The 14,194-nt window shown below is 44.2% G+C and overlaps 1 protein-coding gene across 1 annotated transcript in view; it reads left to right on the top strand.

Annotated features, from left to right (window-relative positions):
* LOC126035458 (octapeptide-repeat protein T2-like) overlaps positions 1 to 6,242 on the top strand; it is an 84,332-nt gene extending 78,090 nt beyond the window's left edge. The window contains exon 2 of the transcript XR_007504937.1: positions 5,256 to 6,242. The gene's annotated coding sequence lies outside the window, so the exon portion shown is untranslated. The remainder of the gene's footprint in view (positions 1 to 5,255) is intronic.
* The last annotated feature ends 7,952 nt before the right edge of the window (positions 6,243 to 14,194 follow it).

The raw sequence follows: 14,194 nt of genomic DNA on the forward strand, positions 1-14,194 counted from the left end.
TGCTGCTAGGAGATATACTAATCTGGATCCTGAGTCTGAAGAAGGAAAAGCTCAATTGGCTCCTTTATTTATAGGACAATCCTCTGATTATATCAGAAGAAAATTACAAAAATTACAAGGAGAAGATTCTCGAGATTGGGGAAAATTATTAGAAGTTGCTTTGGTGGCATATAGAAATAGAGATGAATTACAGAGTAAAATGAATGCAAGGTTAGTAGCTGCTCTGGAAGTAGGAACTAGTATGGGACGAGGCAGAGGAGTTATTCCTCAAGGAAGGGGATGTGGTCGAGGAATGGGACGAGGAAGAGGAACTGGATTGGGGTCACCAGTGGGATTAAACCAGCCCCTGGGACCAAATCAGTGTGCATACTGTAAACAAGAAGGACACTGGAAAGGGGAATGTCCCATGAGACCTACAAGGTCACAAGTGATCCCAATTTCAACCGCACAATCTCAGCAAGTTCTCCCTTTCTTGGGAAAGTTGAGTGAAAGTATCAGACAGGGACAGGAGGGGAGTCTCCCAGCAGAACCTCTGGTTACAGCTAACCTGGGAGAACAGAAAACTGATTTTTTAGTTGACACTGGAGCCACCTTTTCAGTTCTAAACACCTTAGAGGGGGAATTAAGTTCTGAAGAAATTAGTGTTGTTGGTGCGACAGGTGAATGAGAGACTAGACCCTTCTTTAAATCTTTGACAATAAAATTAGGAAAGCAATGGGTCGCTCATCAGTTTTTGTATGTGCCAAATTCTCTTAAACTCCTGCTAAGGAGAGATTTATTCGAGAATTTAGAGGCAGAAATTAAATGTTAAAAATGGAGAGATTAAAATTTTAATTCCAGAAACTAAACATATCGAAGCAGTGGCTTTGTTGTTACAGGACGGTCACCGAAAGCAGAGGATCATATCAGTTGAAGTAAATAATGCTGTAATTCCAGTCATCTGGGCTGGGGAAGTTCCTGGTAAATCCAAAAGAGCAGAACCTGGGAGAATTGATTTAAAGCCAGGATCAAGTCTCGTAAGAATTAAACAATACCCCCTTGTCCTGGGTTCAGCTGGGATAGAGTTAATTTTTACAGGAACCTGGGAGGTGGGGGCATAGCCGGGGCAGCTGACCTGAACTAGCCAAGGAGCTATTCCATACCATGTGACATCCTGCCCAGTATATAAATGGGGAGCGGGCCGGGGGGTGGTCTCTGTTTTCGGTGGGGGAAGTGGCGGAGCGTCGGGTCCCGGGTGGTGAGCAGTTGCACTGTGCATCACTCTTTTTGTATACTTTTTTTTTTTCATTAGTGCCGTTGTTGTTGTTGTAATCTCTTTGTGTTTGTCCCAGTAAACTGCCTTTATCTCAACCCTCGAGGTTCCAGTTTCTTTTTCTTTTTTCTCTCCTCCGTCTCCTCCCCATCCCACCGGAGGGGGGCGGAGGAGTGAGCGAGCGGCTGCGTGGTCCTTTGTTACCGGCTGGGCTGAAACCACGACACCCCTAAAACTGGAAAGTCGGAAACGGTTAATACCGATAATAAAAAAATTTAGTCTAAAGTACAAATTGTTAATAGAATGTGAATCCAAATATAACACCCCAATCTTGCCTGTTAAAAGGCTAATGAAAAAGATTACAGATTAGTTCAAGACCTCAGAGCAATAAATCAAATAGTACAAGATATTAATCTGGTAGTAGTAAATCCTTATACTTTGTTACCAACCCTAACAGAGAAACAAGAATGGTTCACAGTGTTAGACTTAAAAGATGCCTTTTTCTGTATTCCCTTGGATCCCAATAGTCAAGAGCTTTTGCTTTTGAATGGGAAAATCCTGAGACTGGGAGGAAAACACAATATACATGGACAGTCTTGCCTCAAGGCTTTAAGAACAGCCATACCATTTTTGGAAATCAATTGGCACGAGAATTAGAGATTTGGAAGAAAGAAAATAATCAAGAAATTTCATTGAAATATATGGATGATCTGTTAATTGTAGCTGAGATGGAAGAACAATGCACGAAGGTAACTACTAACTTTTTGAACTTTTGGGGAATCAGTGGATATCGAGTGTCAAAAGAGTAAGTCCAAATAACCCAGAGAGAATTAACTTATTTGGGTTTTGAAATCCTGAAAGGACAGAGACAATTAGGAACTAAGAGAAAGGAGGCAATTTGTCCTCTCCCCGAAACTAAGACTCTAAAAGAATTAATTATGAGCATGTCTGGGAATGGTTAGGTGGTGTCGCCTGTGGATTGCAAATTATGGCTTGCTGGTCCGACCTTTATACGAGCAGCTCAAAACCTCAAACAATGGATTTATAGATTGGACTGATGCCAGGAAAGCTGCTTTCAAACAACTAAAACAGGCTCTAATGGAGGCACCCAGCCCTAGGCCTGCCAGATCTCACAAAGACATTTGAACTTTTTACTCATGAAAGAAAAGGTATAGCTCTGGGTGTCCTGTTCCAATATCTGGGACCAAGTCAGCGAGCTGTGGCCTACTTCTCGAAGCAATTAGACAATGTGAGTCTGGGATGGCCTGGTTGTCTGAGAGCCGTCGCTGTAACTGTGCTATTGATCCAAGAAGCTCGCAAGTTCACCCTAGGACAGAGAATTACAGTGTATGTTCCCCACATGGTGATCACTGTGCTCGAACAGAAAGGGGGGCACTGGTTATCCCCTAGTAGAATGCTGAAATACCAAGTGGTATTGCTGGAGCAAGATGATATTATTATTCGAACAAATACAATTGGATGTGAAATTTGTATATGCAATAATCCCAAAACCAGTAATAAGATTACTTTTGGAATTATGAAACAAGGAAATTCTCCAGGAGAATATTGGCAAATTGATTTTACAGAATTGCTTCAAAAAGAGGGATATCGATATATCCTAGTTCTAGTTGATACCTTTAGTGGGTGGCCTGAGGCTTTCCCTTGTTGCACCAACAAAGCAAGAGAAGTAGTAAAAATCTTGCTCAAAGACATAATACCAAGATTTAGGGTCCCTGTAGGAATGTCATCTGACAATGGCCCGCATTTTATAGCAAAGATTATAAGACAAGTTGAGCAAAGTATTATCTATAGATTGAGACTATCACACCCCATACAGACCACAAGCAAGTGGAAAAAATAGAAAGAATGAACTACACTCTCAAGCAACAGTTGAGTAAAATTTGTCAGGAAACCTCACTTACATGGGTTAAAGCATTACCCATGGCTCTATTAAGAATCAGAGTATAGCCAGAAGAGAAAGAAAATTTAAATCATTATGAAATGTTATATGGAAGACCATATCAAGGGTCCTATGTTCTGAATACCTTGAGTGCCTTTGGAGATATGTCTTTAAAGGGTGTTATTATTTCTTTAGGAAACTCTTTACAAGAACTTTGTCAGTATGTCTCCACAGCTGGACCCTTAGAATTGGACACAGCAGTGCATCCCTTCCAACCAGGAGATTGGGTATATGTAAAATCATGGACTTCAGAACCACTAGCTGAGAATTGGAAAGAACCGTATCAAGTCATTTTAACAACATATGCAGCAGTAAAGGCCTGGGGGAAAGGACCTTGGCTTCATTATTCAAGAATAAAGAAAGCACCAACAGGGAATTAGAAGTCTAAAGAAACTGGTCATTTGAAATTGAAAATCTATAAATAAGTTCCATGCTATGTACTTGGGAGAACAATTGTGTAAAGCTTATAATATTGGGGTTGTTATTAGGGATATTGTCAGGACAGTAATCCTTTTGTGTGTTTGTAGGGATTGGCGCTCGGAAGATCTCGCGATGTACGGAAAGAGAAGGGTTAAAGGAGGCGGGATGACCGACAGACAGTATGTAAGGGCGTGACGCAGTTGAATAAACGCCATTTGCAGCATCCTCATATTGGTGTCAGTGCTCTGTGGCCCAGGGTATGGTGGACCCTGTGCCGAGTCCCACGGGGTGATCAGACGAATGTCTACAAGTGGTGACCCCGACGTGATTGGACATCGGCGGATTACGCGGGGCGTAATCGAAGGCCTGGCCAGGCATGGAAGGAGTCCTGAAGGTGTTGGACTCGTGCTCTAGAGAGGTAAAAATCCCTATGGGACAAAAAGAAGCGAAAGCTTGCCTAGAGCGGCTCCTGAAAGAGGAAGCGATAGAGCGCCCGGGGGACATATTGTCTCCTGAGTGCTGGCCGAAATGCACCGCGGCTTTAGCGGAACGGGCTATGGCGACGCAGCATGGTCCGGAGTTAAAGACGTGGGGGCGGATTAGGGCGATTTTCAGGAAAGTGCGGGAGGAGGGCTTAACATGGAAGGAAGCAAAGAGATTGATGCACGCGCAGGCGGATCGGGGCGTGCAGGCGGATGGGGAGGCGCGGACAGAAGGGCTGACGGAGGTAGCGGAGCAGACGCCTCTGGTGCTCCCAGTGCAGCCGTCAGCACCGGCCGAACCACCGGGATACCCTTGGGAGGAGTTTGAACGGGAGCGTGAACGGGCGAGAGAGGAGGAGCGGGAGAAAGATCGACAGTTAATTCAGGAGGCAGAGGAACCCGTGGCTGAGCAAAGGAGACGGGAGAAGGAGAGGCAGAGACTAGAGGAGGCGGAGAGGGCTGTGATGAAGGGATCAGAAAAGGAGCAGGTAGAGGAGGGAGCGGTTCCCCTGTATGATCCGGAGGATTGGGTGCCGGGACGTGTTTTGCGAACCGCGCCACAAGCGCACCCTAAGATGGCGCCGACATCCGCTTTCTCCCCGGATGTCTCTCCGGAGGTCGGGAGAGGCGGAGCACGGCCAAAGGAAGGAGGAAGGAAAGTCAGGACACTCCCTCTTCCGCGCGTAGCGGAAGAGGAAGAGAGTGGGCCGGACTCAATCGAGGGGTCGGCTCAACGGTTAGAGGAGGCGTGGCAACTGGTGGGCGGAAACCGCTGTCGTCCGCCGCACGCAGCGATAAAACAAAAGGCTATCTCCGGCTGTAAGGCGCAGTCGGCAGCAGCCAGTGAAAAGGCAACGCCTATGCCTTTAATACCTGCGCCCGACCCAGCTACAGATCCGCTGCAGATGTTGCAGCGAGTAGTAGAGGAGATGCAGGAGCAGGTGAAGCAACAGCGGCAGCTGCTACAAGCAGCTGGGGAACAGAAAGGAGTTCCCGATTCACCGAAGGTCACGTTGCCAGACTGGAAAATTGTAGCAAAGGAATGTGTTATGGACGGCATACGTTTTGAAGGACCCCCTTTAGTTTGCCCAGTCCGAGCTGGTCCAGGTGGTGTAGGGGTGGAGTGGTCTCCGTTAGATAGCAAGCTTTTGCAACAAGTGAAGAAGACCGTGGATGATTACGGCTTAGGACATCCCATGACAGGCTCTCTTTTAGATGTGTTTTTTTCAGGTTCACTGACTCCCTGGGATTCGCGACAGTTTTGCAGTATGATTTTGACTCACACCTTTTTCTTGATTTAGAAAGAAGCTTGGACAAACAGATTACAAGCAGCACTAGTTGAGACCCAACAAGAAAGACCCAGAAACAGGAAAGTGGGAAGGTGGGAGGCGCTTGGTGACACAGGGAAGAGGGTATGCTGCAGTACAATCATCAGAGCACCCAGACTCACGTGTGCGCTGGGTGCCGTCACGGTGGTTGAAACCAGACCTCAGTCAATAACGATTTGTTGTGAGTTATTTTGCAGGATGCCGTTCAGAAGATCATCTGAGTACCTGCACTGTGGTCGTTGTGACCCTTGGGTGCTTGTCAAGTATGACCGCTGTGGACAACAACTCTGGAGACGCACCAACCGAGCATCAAAATGGTGTGACCGATGTTTTGAACACCGCAGATCCACTTTACAGCAACCGCTGTGTGTACCCCATAAGCAGGGGACTATGATATGCTTTTAGACAAAGCCAATCAATTACAGGAGGCAGGTGACAGTGGCTTGACAATCTCCTCTCGTCGACCTGGCAATGGCTCCTGTCTTTGATTGACTGAAAAACGTTGACACTATTTGGAATCCTTTTGGTGGTGGTTATTATGGTTTGTTGTGGGATACCAGCACTGACTGTTTGCGTGCGGAAACTATACAGAGTGCGGGTACCCACCAGTACACGAATTACTATGAGGTGGTGGAATCACTTATAGCTGTAACGCCAGTTTGTACCGTCGGTCATCCGCCATAGTGAGGGGGGACTTGTAGGGATTGGCGCTCAGAAGATCTCGCGATGTACGGAAAGAGAAGGATTAAAGGAGGCGGGATGACCGACAGACAGTATGTAAGGGCGTGACGCAGTTGAATAAACGCCATTTGCAGCATCCTCATATTGGTGTCAGTGCTCTGTGGCCCAGGGTATGGTGGACCCTGTGCCGAGTCCCACGGGGTGATCAGACGAATGTCTACAGTGTTATAGGTTTTAAATATTTTCTCTTAAGTTGTTCTAAACATAAGATAAATATAGTAGATGTAAAATTACAAAGGCAGAACCACGAATTGACATGATAAAAGAATCTGTAGTATAAGATAAACAAAATGAAGCAATTATTATTTGAGCTACTAATCCTGATACTAGTCATCCCTGTGATTTTGATAAAAGATAATCTAGTTTTACAATTGATTTAAGGTTTTGTGAAGTGTCCTGGGTTCAGCTGGGATAGAGTTAATTTTTACAGGAACCTGGGAGGTGGGGGACATAGCCGGGGCAGCTGACCTGAACTAGCCAAGGAGCTACTCCATACCATGTGACATCATGCTCAATATATAAATGGGGAGCGGGCTGGAGGGGTGGTCTCGACTTTCGGTGGGGGGAAGCCTCGGACAGTCGGGTCCCGGGTGGTGAGCAGTTGCACTGTGTATCACTCTTTTTGTATATTCCTTCATTAGTACCGTTGTTGTTGTTGTCAGTAAACTGCCTTTATCTCAACCCTCAAAGTTTCAGGTGTTTTTTTTTTTTATTTTCTCTCCTAGGTCTCCCCCCTATCCCATCGGAGGGGGGCAGGAGGAGTGAGCGAGCGGCTGCGTGGTCCTTTGTTACCGGCTGGGCTGAAACCACGACAGCCCAACGTGGGGCACGAAGGGTTGAGATAACGACAGATCTGGCCAGAGCATGTTGAAACAAATTTGCCAAACGCATTTCTTAGATAAATAGATGTTAGTCACAATGTTGTTTCATTTGTTTACATGGTGGCGTTTTGTAAGCTCTGATATGCTCTATGTATTGCCTGTAGTTGCGTATCTCATCTCTGGGAGAGTGATTGGGATTATCATTTTGCTGTACTGGGCAATATCGACTTATGAAATGATTACATCACTGGTCATGAGGTTAAGCTGGTATCTGTATGAGGCAGTGATATAATTTCCATAGTTTGGGCACCTTCTGTTGGATTTTATTGGTAATTACACCCCATCCATGGGGAAGTTAGGGGGGGATACTTCCCCCCGTCCGTTCACCTCCCTTTTCTCCTTCCGACTAATTACAACAGCTTTCGAGAATTTTGAATATCCTTGGGATGCGCAAGCCAGTGTGCTGTTAGTGCTATGCCTCCTGACTATGTTTCAGGTCTTGTTTAGGGCTGCAAAAAGGGTCTTTAAGAGGACCACCCAGAGATCTGCCCCAAAGCTGGATATTCATGGGTGGCACGGCATGTGGGAGGATGTGGGCAAGTATCTAGAGAACTTCTCACCTCCAGTGGCTTGGAAGTTCACTCCCGAACAACTACAGAACCCTCATGAAGTGACAGAATATTTGAAAGAAAAATGCTGTGGCTATTCCAAAGACGTACAACTCACTGCACTGTGCTGGGCCCTGGCCAGTATTTACCAAACACTGCTTGATATTAGGCAGCACCCTCAGGGGGAAAAGGGGGAAAAGATGGAAAACAGGACAACAGGCACCGTGGCTACCCCAACCCCGACAACAGGCTACCGGCTGGGCTGAAACCACAACAGTGAAGGTACAAAATTTAACCTCAATAACAGCCTGCCTTCCGATTCCAAAATCAGCTGAAAATGCAATTCCATGGGGAATATTGACATTGAATCTAACCAAAAATTGGGAAAAGATGTGGGACAATGAGAATCAGTTTTGCAGATTAAATTGGATGGATTCGGATGGCAATTATTCTTTAAACTTTGAAAGAAGGAATTATAGCATTTTGAATTGTAATATTACCAAACCATCCAGCTCGTGGGCAAAAGAATTAATTTATCATCCTTCAGGAGAAACTTGTACAAACACCCCTTGGGGCTGCCAATTGCCAAAACCATGGAGACAAGTGCAAAGAGGAACTTGGGATCATATTCAAAATATAGAATGGTGTTTGGAATTTACTGGAGATACAGGGCCCTTGTTAGATCCACTCAGAGCCAGAACCATCTATGGAAATTTAGATCAGACTAGACAAACAGAGAAAATCACACATCCTAAATGGAACTATACGAAAGTCTATACTTGTAACTCCTGCGACCCAGAAGTTCAAAGACTTTATCCAGTAGCTAAAGCTCTCAGATGGGGATGTGCTTGTAGAAATTATAGTAATGTTTTAAATGATACTTGGTCCCCTCTTAATAATGGAAGGAAAATTTGGCCTGGAATTGACTGTATTAAAGGACAGGTGAAAAGTTTAGGATTAACTGTCTGGGTGAGTAGTGATGGTACGTGGTCCACTCAACTTCCCATGAAGGACAAGAGTAAACAATGGAATTTAGGCTTACTAACTTCATGCCCTCTCTGGAAGAAATCTCCCTTGCGGCCTTGATGGTGGAATCAGGTAAAACGAGAATATGGTTCTTGGCAATCACCAAGTACTGGAACCAAAATAGGATGGGTACTGGAATCTATCTTCTTACCACAGTTAACAATTTAAAATAAGATGAGTCTTCACAATCTTTCACTCCAAGTAGAAACATAAGCTTAATGCTACTCAAACTGGGCTAAATGAACTCAATGCACATGTATAGGCTACTAGTAAAATGGCATTGCAAAATTGGTTAGCTTTAGACTTACTGCTACTAAAAGAACATGGAGTATGTGGGTATGTTGGATTTTCAAATGATTCATGTTGTATCCACATACCAAATGTGACAGATGATTTAAACCATCAGATAGACAGAATAAGACATGTAGCTCAAAGTAGTAGGGAATTGAGATCAAACATAGAAAGTTTTTGGCTAAACAAAATATTTCAAAACTTTGGATTTTCTCTGACTGGATGGTTAGCTGGGCTTTTGTTGCGGAGGATCCACAGGGGAAATCACGCACAGACCAATGTGATCAAGTGAAGTCCATTTACTACAACTTTTAGCACAGTTATATACCTTATGTGCTTGTGCACGCGCCTTATACAATACTCTAATTGGTCCAATACCCTGGTTCACGCAACACTATCTTATCCTCTATTGGCTGTGCAAGCTTCTTCACGAGGTGTCCAGCAGTTACTTATCTCATTCTTCGGCATCCAGGAGTTGCTTGTCAGGCTCTTCTTATCTTCCTTTTTCCCAGCGTATAAGGGCACAGCGTCCTTGTCTGCTCCAGCACTTTGTAAACTTATGCTTCGTTCCCACCTAATGGCTGGATTGCTCACATGCCCTCACCCAGCCAAGAAATCCTCAACAGGCTTTTACAAAATGTAATTGTGATTGTTATCATCATTGTTATAACCTGTGTCGCTTTTAGCTGTCTTAAACGAGCTGTGACATGATCTGTATATAGGTGAGACTACTAAAAGAATTAGTAGCCTCAAACAGAAAGGGGGGAGCTGATAGCATATGTCCATACATTTCGTGTGGTTTGTTCAAACTTTTATGGTTTTAATATTTTGTACCTCTATGAAAACTGGTTTGCTGCTAGATAACTGTATAAGTGAGATTTGTTAAATGATCATATATTAACATAATGGTTGAAACAATAGACAAAGGGTAGCTGGGGACATAATTACAAAAGTGTAGTCAAGTGATTAACTAGTAATTATTCATAAGTTTTGCAGTTCTTTGCTCTTATGACTACATGTTACAGTACGCTAGATGAGAACAATGTTGAAACTGACCACATGTGACTGAAACTGCATTCAGCTTCAAGATCAAAGAACAAGGACAAGACTAAAGACTTCAAGGACAGCCAACAAGAACTTCAAATGGGTCGGTGGTCGTAAAAGCAGCCCTTTGACTCAAATGGATCCTTTATTGCACATGATTGGATGTAGGCAGTACTATGATAATCAGTTACAATAATTTTTATGTATATGTATACTAATCTGATTAATATGTAATTAGTTATTCTATATAACCTGTTTGTGCTGAAGCTGTGGTATGCATGCTAGGTGGAACTATCCCCTGTGCATCCAGCGCTGCAATAAAGAATGCCCGCTTTCTAAAACTCCAAAACGAGTCTTAGAGAGTTTCTTTGACCAGCTTTTTGGTATCATAATAAATGTTGATTGTTGTTTGAACTCCCCTGGTGTCATTTCACCTTAATTCTGACAAAGGAAATCCACGAACCTAAGTTGCTCCAACTTTGGGATGCGACAACCATTCACCTCCATGGGCTGCAGGGGGACATCTTGCCATCTCACTACGGGCTGCAGGGGCATCACCTCCTCCAGCGCACCTCCTCCCCCTCCTCCCTCACTGACCTCTGTATCTGCATAGGTGTTTTTCTCACATTCCAATCTCCTTCCCCAGTGCAGGTACCCCTTCTTAGATATGTCATCCCAGAGGTGCTACCACTGTCACTGATTGGGTCGGCTTCGGCCAGAGGCAAGTCCGACTTGCAGCCAGGGAAGCTTCTAGCAGCTTCTCACAGGACCCACCCCTGTAGCCCCCTCCCCCGCTACCAAAATCCTGCCACACAAACCCAAAACAGGAGGGGGAATGCGAGAGCAGCTTGATAGGCACCTGGCAGCCAGCCAAGGTTAACCCACCATCACACATATACTCAGTACAATGTCATATTAAACAGAATACACATTGATTTCTAAGGCAGAAGGAAGGCATATGGAGAGGAGTGACAAGTGATTCTTCCAGCTTGTCTGACACCAGATAAATCCATCCTCACTATCAAGAAACACAAAGCATTTCTTAAATTTTCAACAAGGTTTGATGCCAAAGTCACTGAGCATAAAGAGCTCAGTCAACAAGAGCTCATTATCTGTATTAAAATAAATCTGTCTTTTATGTGGTCATTTCCACTTCCCCCCCATCCCCACAAACTGCCATCTGAGCAGCTCTGTTGGTCTCATTGACACAGATGGCTGCCATGGGCTCAGTACATGAGATATTGAGGCTCAGCATCAGAATATGTTACTTCAAGCTTAACCCAGGGGACTGTGGCCCCAGATTAGGCACCTTCAGCATTGGGTTAAGCTTTTTAAAAATGCAGGCAGGTGCCTGAAAGTGAGTTGGCAAAGCTACATCCCAAGGTGAAGCATCTAGATTTCTGTCCAGTATGTGGGGATGGGTGGGAGCAAGCACCTTCTCCTGACAGCCAACAGCTGGTCAAGGCCCTCATTCACCTCTTTCCTCCAACCCATAGCTCTAAGATAACACTTTTGAGTAAGTGCAAACCTCATCAGCATTGTGTGAGATTAAGAGTGGGCCCAGCATGGCTCCCAACTCAAAACCCCACTGTTGAACTTACGCCACAACTTAGCAAATACCCCTGGGGTTAATTGTGGGACAGGCTCTGCTTGACATTAGGGTTTTAATGGTCCTGCATGTAATTTTTTGGCAGCAGTACTAGATGAAGCAGGCCCTCAAGTCCACACACACACACACTCAGCTGATGGGTTCCTGACCCTGTGTCATTGTGTTATCCCTTCTATAGGATAAACTTGCCCCCTACTTTTTCCTTGGGGTATTTTCCAGCAAGCTCAATACCCTAATCCAATGCAACCACACACCAGAGGGAAGTGAGGGAATGTAGTTTAAGCAACATTAACTGTGATACCAGAAATAGTCTCCCCGATGGGTCCAGTCCAGCTGCAACCTCCCAAACAGAAATATCTCTTTGTATGCAAACCAAAGGGATGTAGTATGGATGAGGACTGAAAAGCAAAATGAGCCCTTCCCCCCTCACCAACCATCTGTTTCTTGCAGTGATTTAAGAAACTTTAAGATGCTGCAAATGGGATGTTACACCAGTAACAAACTTTTTCCCTAGCCGCCTCACCATCTTTGCCTCTCACAGCTGCACTTCCTACTTTTCTGCTGCACCACTGCCAGAATACACTGTGCTCTCTTGTAAGAACCTTCTCATTAAGGAAAGAAAATTAAGCCTTCCTCATACATGCCAAGGAGTTTAGTTGCACTTCAGGTCTTGGTAAGTGAACAGCTCATGCCCTTCAAAATCCTGCTGAAGGAGACAGCAGAAGGAACACAAAGCCTTCTCTGCTGAGAGAAAGGATGTATAATTATTACTCTTTTTTTAAAATCACAGTGCACAGGGGAGGGAGGGAGAGTGGGCTTCAATATGCAGGAGGAAAGTTTTTTTACTCACAGCTCCAGAACTTATTTGCACTGTCTCTGCTCTTGGTAGTTTACACAATGTCTCCTCTCCACTAAATGACTGGTTGCTGGGGTTAGGTGGAGCTTCCTTGGGAATCAGACTCTCAAATGTTTTTTCCAGCAAGAAGGTTGAAGCACTGCAGGATACCCTTCTGGACTGTGAAGAACTTTAAGCTCAGCTTCACAAGCCTCCTTCTGAAGTAAACAAGTTCAGGCAAAATGCGTGAGAAGGCCATAATGATAGAACACAGAGAGCATTTGGGGACAAACAATGGCCATCCTTTCACAAGGCAGGCTGAACTATGCAAAAGTAACAGAGAATGAGCAGGCAGTATTCAGCTCAGATTCAGTGCATCTGAGCAGCGAAACAAAGTTTGGAAGAAGGCCCAGGACAGTAATGGTACCAATAAACCATAATGTACCTAAGTTGTTCGATTTGCTGCTCATAGTTGCACAACATAGGAAGGTTTCTTGCAAAGATAAAAGAAAAGAGCTTATCTGCATGTGTCAATGCATGTCTAAGTGCTGCAGTGTACTATTATCTCGAAGTTTCATCTCACATAAATACTGAACAGAGTGCTGTGTAATAATCCAAAATATCTTGTAAGAGTGAGATGAAAGGGGTGGCAGCGAGCAGGGTGTGTACAGAGAAAAGGACCCTGCACTGTAAAGAACTTTAAAATGTGCGGGTGTGTGGGGGTTACATTCAACTAATATGTTCTTCTCTTGCCATCCCACAGAAATTATATTTCATACTGAAAAGAAGCCCTGAAGAAACTTCCGTACTTTTATTTCTGTTGGTGTAAAAAGAACCATACTCTGATAGCAATAATAGCTATCGAAGGATGGTCATTAGTTTGTTATTGATACCTAGACTATCTAGTTAAAGGAAGATCTTTGCCTCAAGCCTCACAGAACATGAGACATGTAAATCAATAACTACTGATACACTAGCATTGCTTATTATTACATGGCTATCAGAAACAGCCAGTATTTGGAAAGTTTCTACTGAGACCTCTGCTGACCAAGCATAGGTTTTCAGTAGCTGTGGTGGTATAAATAGAAAGGAAGCAAGCTCCCAAGCATACAAGCTGGTTGGAAACTTTTAGATTGGCATCACAGAAATGAGAATGATTTGCTTTTGATACTGAAGGCCTTTGCCTTGTTAACTGGGTGAACTTAGTTTGTCAGGTTATATGAAGCATTTGTGAGACTGGCTGGTTTTGGCACTAAGGATTTTGATATTCATAAAATTACTGTAATGCTAAAGGATTTCTATTAAATATTTGTAAGGTCATTGTGACCCCTAATGACATTAAAAGTGCAGAAACATAAATGTAAATAAATTGATGTCTAAGCACTTGTATTTAGATACCCCAAATTTATTATGAAATATATATTAACTTGTAAATAAGACTACCTTGGTTGTCTTATTTAGCACTTATTAAGGGCCATCAGGACCTGAGTGCACTAATAGGTCTTAATGGCCCTGATCAGTCTCACCTGGGACCTCCACCCACACCCTCTGCTCATGGGCCTAGGATCCCCATTTAAGCTCAGGCCTGGGCATTCAGTCTATTTAAGCTATACTGTAGCAGTACTGAACCCTAGCTTAGCTACAGCCATATCTCTGCTTAGTTGTAGACCCTGACCTGTAGATTGATTTCCTGGTTTAACCTCTGGCCTGTCTTATAAGTATGGACCTGCCTGGTAATCATCATGTTGTCTGACCCTGGTTACCTTCATTCTGACAT

The sequence above is a fragment of the Accipiter gentilis genome, chromosome W (genome assembly GCF_929443795.1).
Source record: "Accipiter gentilis chromosome W, bAccGen1.1, whole genome shotgun sequence".
NCBI classification, from domain to species: domain Eukaryota; kingdom Metazoa; phylum Chordata; class Aves; order Accipitriformes; family Accipitridae; genus Astur; species Astur gentilis.